Source organism: Chanodichthys erythropterus, chromosome 9 (genome assembly GCF_024489055.1).
Source record: "Chanodichthys erythropterus isolate Z2021 chromosome 9, ASM2448905v1, whole genome shotgun sequence".
Taxonomy (NCBI): Eukaryota; Metazoa; Chordata; class Actinopteri; order Cypriniformes; family Xenocyprididae; genus Chanodichthys; species Chanodichthys erythropterus.
Window position 1 is genome coordinate 37257114 of NC_090229.1, and position 7543 is coordinate 37264656.

At 39.9% G+C, this 7543-nt stretch overlaps 1 long non-coding RNA gene across 1 annotated transcript; it reads left to right on the forward strand.

Annotated features, from left to right (window-relative positions):
* Positions 1–3541: 3541 nt before the first annotated feature.
* On the forward strand, positions 3542–5005 carry LOC137026683 (uncharacterized). Its single transcript, XR_010895907.1, has 3 exons — positions 3542–3643; positions 3784–3827; positions 3923–5005. It is a non-coding gene; the product is annotated as an uncharacterized lncRNA (long non-coding RNA).
* Positions 5006–7543: the final 2538 nt, after the last annotated feature.

Here is a 7543-nt window from a genome sequence, read left to right on the forward strand (position 1 = left end):
TTTACATGTAAGCCATTCTACATTTTTGGTTGAGTGTTGAATGTGTGCATTTTTGGCAACATAAGTGAATAAGTCATTACTTTATAGAATGTGCAGTAGAAAAAAGAAGACGAAAGTAACAGAATTGCTCAGGGCAGCTGCTGGTCAAATGTGTCCCCATATATGCAGAACTTCAGTTGACCCCTTGGTTGAAATCTCTTTCTGGGCATGGGTGTGTGGTGTTGATGTTGTCCCCATAGAGGGTGGAATAGTGTCCCGTTGGTAGTTAGTGCCCTACGCAGACCACATATTCTGTAAATATGAAACAGTGGTAGTGGAATCGCTGTAGTAAAAGATTTACATGAAGCTTTTACTGAAATGAAAACTTGAAATTGCTGCCATTGATCAACAACAAATCCTACATACATGGCCTTTGGTTACTGATGAAGCTTTTTTTCCACCACAGAATAAAAAAGTATAAAAGGTAATTGTGACTTTTATCTCACAATTCTATTTTATATCTATTTTTTATTTAGCAATTGTGAGTTTACATCTCACAATTCTGACTTTTTTCCCCCTCAGAATTGTGATATATAAACTATAGGAATTATAGAAACTATAGAAAGAGCCAGAATTGTGAGATAAAAAGACAATTACCTTTTTTATTTTCTATTCATGGCAGAAATAAGCTTTCATAGGTTCTACATGTTTAAGTGGAAAAAAAGAGATGCACAATCCAGCACACATTCTTTCTCCTCTCCTCTACCTCTTCTTCTCCCTTGTTCTGATCCAACTCCTCCTCTCCTCCATCTATTCCTCTCCCTTACCCAGACTTTTTTTTTTTTTTTTTGCTCCTCTGTGTTGTTGTTCATGTCAGGAATACAGCTCCCCCCGGCACATCCTCCGGATCACCGGAGGGAGCCATCGTCTGAATATTGACTTACACCAGGGACGTGCACAGGAATTTTGAGGGGCAGTTGCTCTGACCTAAAAAAAGGGCACCCCCCCCCCCCCCAACCCCCCAACCCCCCAACCCCGTGACCGAATCACCACCTCAGGTGTGCAATATTTTTCTAATAATTCAACGGCCCGTCGTCAATTATTCCTAACTGGAATCACAGCTTAAATAATGTTTTGACATCGACAACCCAAGTGCATTTTACCTCAAACTTGCTTCTAGTTAACTTTCTAAAGTAGCAATCGCTTCTCGGGTCGACATTAACACACTGACAAAATTATATTCAGAATTAAAAATATTTTTATACCACTTTTTAATGTGTGATTGTGTAAAGGTTTTCACGAGATACCAACCTTTCGTGAACTTGCTTCCAACACTCGTTCTCATGGAGGCGCGGTGTGCACGGAGGGGAGGGGCTGTGCGTGCGCGAGTACGTGAGAGAGACGCGTGAGTGAGAGACGCAGGGAAATTAAATGAAGCTGAACGTTTGCTCTATGAAAAACATTGACAAAGAGGAAAACTAAGGACATTTAGTCTATAATTTTATTTTGTTTTAGTTAGTTTTGCCAAACACACATTACAGATTTGGTTAGTTATCGTTTTTTTGTAATGCCTAGTTTTATTTTTATTTCAGTTAACGATGATGTTTTTTCCCACCTAGTTTTCGTTTTTTCATTCGTTTTCGTTAACGATTATAACCTTACTCACCTTTCCGACAACGTTAAGTCGTCTCACCCGACAACCGCGACAATCTCCTTCTAGTGCCGCTCATGCAGGCTCAGCTCAGGTGCCGGTCGCGTGCAGCGCTGCAGCCACGTAAACAGAGTTTGCCCTTCCCCTACTGACTTTCACTTTCGTACGGGTGCCCAAATATGGAAGTGAATGAGGCTTTGCGATTTTTTTATTTATTTATTTTTTTTTAAATCTAGGCCTACGTGAAATTATGCATCCATTGTACGATTTTTTTTTTATTTTTTTTTTCCACCTCGGAAGGGCAACGTGAGTCGAGAAGGGCATATGGGCAGTTGCCCGGGCAACCTGAGCAACCCCCCTGTGCACGTCCCTGACTTACACCCATCTGGACTTTACCCATTACCCATAAGCCCTCATTCCTGGGACTGATTGCACCTGCACCTGCACCATATCACACTCACACTATTTAAGATGTACACACACTTCACTGCAAAGTCTTGATTTGCTGTAAGTGATCATTTCTGAGCGTTATTGTGGACTGATTTCTCGTTACTACCTGGACTGTTTATCTCTGCTGAACCTCTGCCGCCTACCTTGACTCCTGCCTGTTTATCTGACCCTGTGATTGTTTGCCGGCTGTATCGAACTTTGCCTGTGACCCGACTCTGATTCTCTGCTGCCAGCCTCGACCACTGCCTGTACCTGTTTACGGTATTGACGAATCCTTGTCTGTTTATGGTAAACTTCAATAAAGCTGCAAATGGGTCCAATGTCTACTGACCCATCATTACAATCCACACTGAACAAATCTGATTCAAAGAGTCTTATTTTACTGTGTGTCCATGTAATGGAAAGAAATTGAACACCTGACTATGCTTCCAACTGAGATTGGAATCTGCTATTTCTCAATATTTCAGTGATCTGCTAATTAAAAATGCTTATCAGTTGTTTCAGTATTTGTTTTCATATATTTTTCCAGTACTGTTGTTGCAGATGTACAGGTTTTATACTATATTTAATGATTGGAACATTGGGTCTTTATTTCTGACTTGCTCTAAGCATTTGCAAATAAGATGAGAAAGACAAATGATTTTGGTATGGGGTAAGCTTATATGAAAAGAGAATTTAAGCATTTTAGAAAAATGTTAATTGACTGCATTTTGTGTGAAAACGACATGAATTGTGTTAATGGTATGGCTAAAACAGACGGATGTTCTGCTAAATGTGTTTTAGAATTTTGAAAATGTGACTAAAGATTGAACAAAAGTACGTTAGCAATTGAAGAAAAACTGTAAACTTATTTTGTGGTTAAATTTTATACTTATAAAGGTTATTGCATGATGATTGTTTTGGTTTTGTGATTGTAAAGGCTTACTTGAATAATTACTCATGAAAGATTATTTTGTATTTTGTTCCAGAACCACAACTTTGCCTTCAGTAAACGCTTTGAGATTCTGTAGTCTGGGGTGAATTCTTCAAATTAGAAATCATAAAGCTCTGAACGTCTGCAGGGGTTTGAATTCGCCTATATCAATACTAAAATCTAAAACCCCAGTCACTATTATTATTATTATTATTATTATTATTATTATTTATTTTTTTTGTTAAAGGTTTGGCATATTGCATAAATTGTGTTTGACTGAAAAGCTTATATTTAAATATTTTACATTCTACCAATGATAAAACTGCTAGATGGTAAGTTTTGTGAAGGAGGGCCACTGAGTTTAAAATCACCAAGATATAGTGGTTTTCAATTTGCATAACACTGTCTGTAAAATATGTATTTTTGGTATGGGAATGGCATGTTTTGAGTTTTGATATTTGGTATATGGTCATTGTGCTAGTTTTTTTAGGCAGATCTGATCTGATTTCGCTCAAAGTGATCAGATTCTTACATTATTTCTCCTGTGTTTTCAGGCTCTTCTCTGATCATCCCTCTGGTTCTGGTTCCTCTGGTTCTGATCACAGCTGGACTCTTATTACTGTTTTTCTGTAAGAAGCGTCAGTCTCAAGGTAAAACTCATTCTTAACTTCTTTAGATGCAGAAATTCACCATTTATACTGAAATTAAACGAGACATGAGCAAAATACAGATATTTGATTGTGTGAAAGAATTTACAATTATAATGTAATTAATTTAGGATTTTTGGCAGGTGGTGATTCATCATCTCAGACTGGACCAAGAAAACATGAAGTGGTGAGTCCAGTTACTGTATAAAATGATATTAATGTCTAATGCCTTCCATCCTGATGATCTTCAGAGCTGTAAATAATTTCTCTGTCTCTCCTCAGGTTTCTCACGCTGGTTGTGATTATGAGGAGATTAAAGACGCTCACAAACAATTACCCACAAACCCCTCTGATACTGTTTATTCCACTGCCAAATTACCCACAAACCCCTCTGATTCTTCTAACTGCGTTTACGCTACAGTTCAGAAAGCCACTGGTGACTCTCAGTGCTGCATCACATCTGCTGAGGATCTGAATTACGCAGTGGTGAATTTCCACAAGAAATCTGACTGTCCTGACAGTGTCAGTAGCAGGAATAATCAGGATTACAGTGAATACGCTGCTGTCAATCTCACTGCTTGACCAACAACAGCAGAGAATATAAATGAGCTGAATGTTTTATCACCTTGTCTTTGGCATTAAGTTTGCAGGTTTGGTGTTTTTTGTTAGTCTTCAGTGATGCTCCTTTTCCTTATATTTTAGTCAGTCTTGTGAATCAGACTTGTGAATTGTATGTATGTATGTATGTATGTAATGTTATGTATGGTGTGTGTGTGTGGGTGGGTGTGTGTGTGTATGTGTGTATGTGTGTGTGTGAAGCTTTTGGTCAAGAGTTTGATGTAAATAAGTACTGAATGTTTGTTTTTAAATGTAATATGCATGAATTATTGAAAGCTGAAATGCACATAAAAGCACAATGTCTGAGCTTTATGAGTGTCCGTTGTGAAGCCTGAGGTCTTTTTAGCTTTTGCTCTAAAAATGTTTATTCTAGAAAATTGACTCCCCACTGATGTAATTGTAATGTAACAGAGACTCGTTCGAGCTCAGGTTGAGATGCATATGTGGCAGAATAAGTGATTTATCTTATTGGCCCGTTTGAGGTTTGGTTTTGGGCAGACCGATGAGGTAGAAGTGGCCGTACTATTTAAGGACCCTTACTTTGGTGAGTGTGTGTCCGGCTGATTCTGGGTTCTCTCCTCCCTGGCATTTCCTTTCCCGTTATTGTTCGTGTTCAGGTATGTTGAGACTCTGCTGACGGTGTAATGATGTGTTTAGCTTAAGGCTAATATGAAATAGTTTAATTATAGCGGAGCTGGTGGCAAGTTTCTGATGGAGTTTGCTCTCAGGTAGTTTGGTATCCACATTAAATTTCCTCATCACTTGTGGTGGAGGTATTTTTTGTATTGTTCATAGTAACAGATGTTAGCAGGTGTGAATGCTGGCCAGTAGACTGAGCCATGGCACCTGTTGTGAGTAACAGTACAGCTTTGCGTCTGGTGTTTGTTCATCCCCGTTAGCGGTTTTGCTGGTCATTTGGGCTGGTAGCTATGAGCTTTTTGTGTGCTAGGCTTCTTATTACATTTATTTTGATTTGCTTTCAAGTACAGTTTGTTTTTCTAGATTTTTCTTTTTTCTGTTGCTTTTTTTTTATTTGCGAACAGTGCTAATTTATTTTGTTGCTGTCTTTGTGTTATTCTTTGTTGCTATTTCTGATTTGGTTTTGATCTATTGCAGCTTTATTATAGTATGAATTTATTTTCTTTTTTTGCACTGTATTATATTGTTTTAATGTATAAGTTTTTGATTTTCACTTCATTTACTGTCCAGTTATTCTGGTTCCACTCAGGCGCTCATCTGCTTTTGCTGAATGTGGTTTCGTCAGCGGTGCCTGAGTGCTAAAGCCACATCACCACAGTGTCTGTAATGTGTACTTTGGTGGTTTTCTTTCTTTGATTATTCAGTGTAATTTTTCTTTTGTGTAGTTTGATTAATGTGGTTTTCTTCCTCTCCAGGATCCAGTGAGCCAGTGTGGAACGGGGAAGGCTAGCTGCTTTTCATTCGGTGGTGTGTAATTCAGTGTGCTGACACAACTTCCTCATGGTGTGTGTACGTGGTGTCTGATTTGGTGTGAATTTAGGTGGGTTCAGATGACTTCCAGAGTTGCAGCCGGCCTGCCCTGTTCCCGCTAAGCCTGGCTCTGGATAGTTTTTTTCTTCTTTTTTCTATAATTTGGAGTGTGCTTCACAGAAGAGAGAATCCACGATAACAAGTTTAATTCATGATGATGCTTTTATAATAAAGTGTATTTTTCTGTATTGCTACTCACGTCTCTTTACATCTTATTTCTTTGCCTTCAATTGGTAAAACTTACCTCTGTGTCCTTATTGGGAGTATCTAGTGCTCAAACAGGGTGGTGTAATCTGATTAAATTAATTGTGATTTGCGTTTCCCTCCACTTGTTAATGCCACACATATGCAGCTTTATTATTATTTTATTATTGCCTTTTAACAGACAGGAAAGGATTAACAAAAGGCAAAAGACATCAATACTTTACAACTTGTATGTGTAAAATCCAGAACTATATGAATGTGCAGCATTTTGTATAAATAGAGACATAAACATAACATTATGACCACTGACAGAGCACCTGTTAATGGGTGGGATATATTAGGCAGCAATTGAACATTTTGTCCTCAAAGTTGATGTGTTAGAAGCAGGAAAAATGGGCAAGCGTAAGGATTTGAGCGAGTTTGACAAGGGCCAAATTGTGATGGCTAGACGACTGGGTCAGAGCAAGATCCCCATGGCGGAGCAGAAGACCACCACAGCAGAGCAGACGGGACTGAAGATACCCACGGCGGAGCAGAAGACCACCACAGCAGAGCAGATGGGACTGAAGATCCCCACGGCGGAGCAGAAGACCACCACAGCAGAGCAGATGGGACTGAAGATCCCCACGGCAGAACAGATGACCACCACAGCAGAGCAGATGGGACTGAAGATCCCCACGGCGGAGCAGAAGACCACCACAGCAGAGCAGATGGGACTGAAGATACCCACGGCGGAGCAGAAGACCACCACAGCAGAGCAGATGGGACTGAAGATCTCCAAGGCGGAACAGATGACCACCACAGCAGAGCAGATGGGACTGAAGATCCCCACGGCAGAACAGATGACCAGCAGAGCAGATGGGATTGAAGATCCCTATGGTGCAGCAGAAGACCACCACAGCAGAGCAGATGGGATTGAAGATCCCTATGGTGCAGCAGAAGACCACCACAGCAGAGCAGACGGGACTGAAGATACCCACGGTGGAGCAGAAGACCACCACAGCAGAGCATGGGGCAGAATATTCTCAAAACGTCCTCTCTGGCTGAGACGAGACAGGCAGGGAGTTCACTAATGGTCTCCATGGTCATAACAGGGCAGTCAGGAAGTTTACAGGTGACCACCGTGGTCATGTCAGGGCTGACAGGAAACTCGGGGACGACCTCTGAGTTTGTATCAGGGCAAACAGGAAGTTAATGAATGAACTCTGACAGACAGAGAGTTCATTGACGAACTCAGTGGTCATGTTGGAGCAAACAGAGTTCATGAGCGGACACTAGGGCTGTACAATTAATCTGACGATTAGAAAAATAACATTGAACTAACTCCAGCACACAGAAATATGTCAAATCCTAGACCTTTCATATTTTTAGTCATGTCCTCTATCTTTGTTTTTTTTTTTTTTTTTTTTTTTTTTTTGCATTTAACAAGCACATGCTCAACTGTTGGGGTTTGACAATGCTCACAGAATCGAGTTGGATGTTTCACCATAATATGGAGTATGCTGTTTAATTAAAGGAGTGGTTCATTGTTTTTTTTTCTAGGCTTGATTGTGTTTATGGGACGCAGTTTAA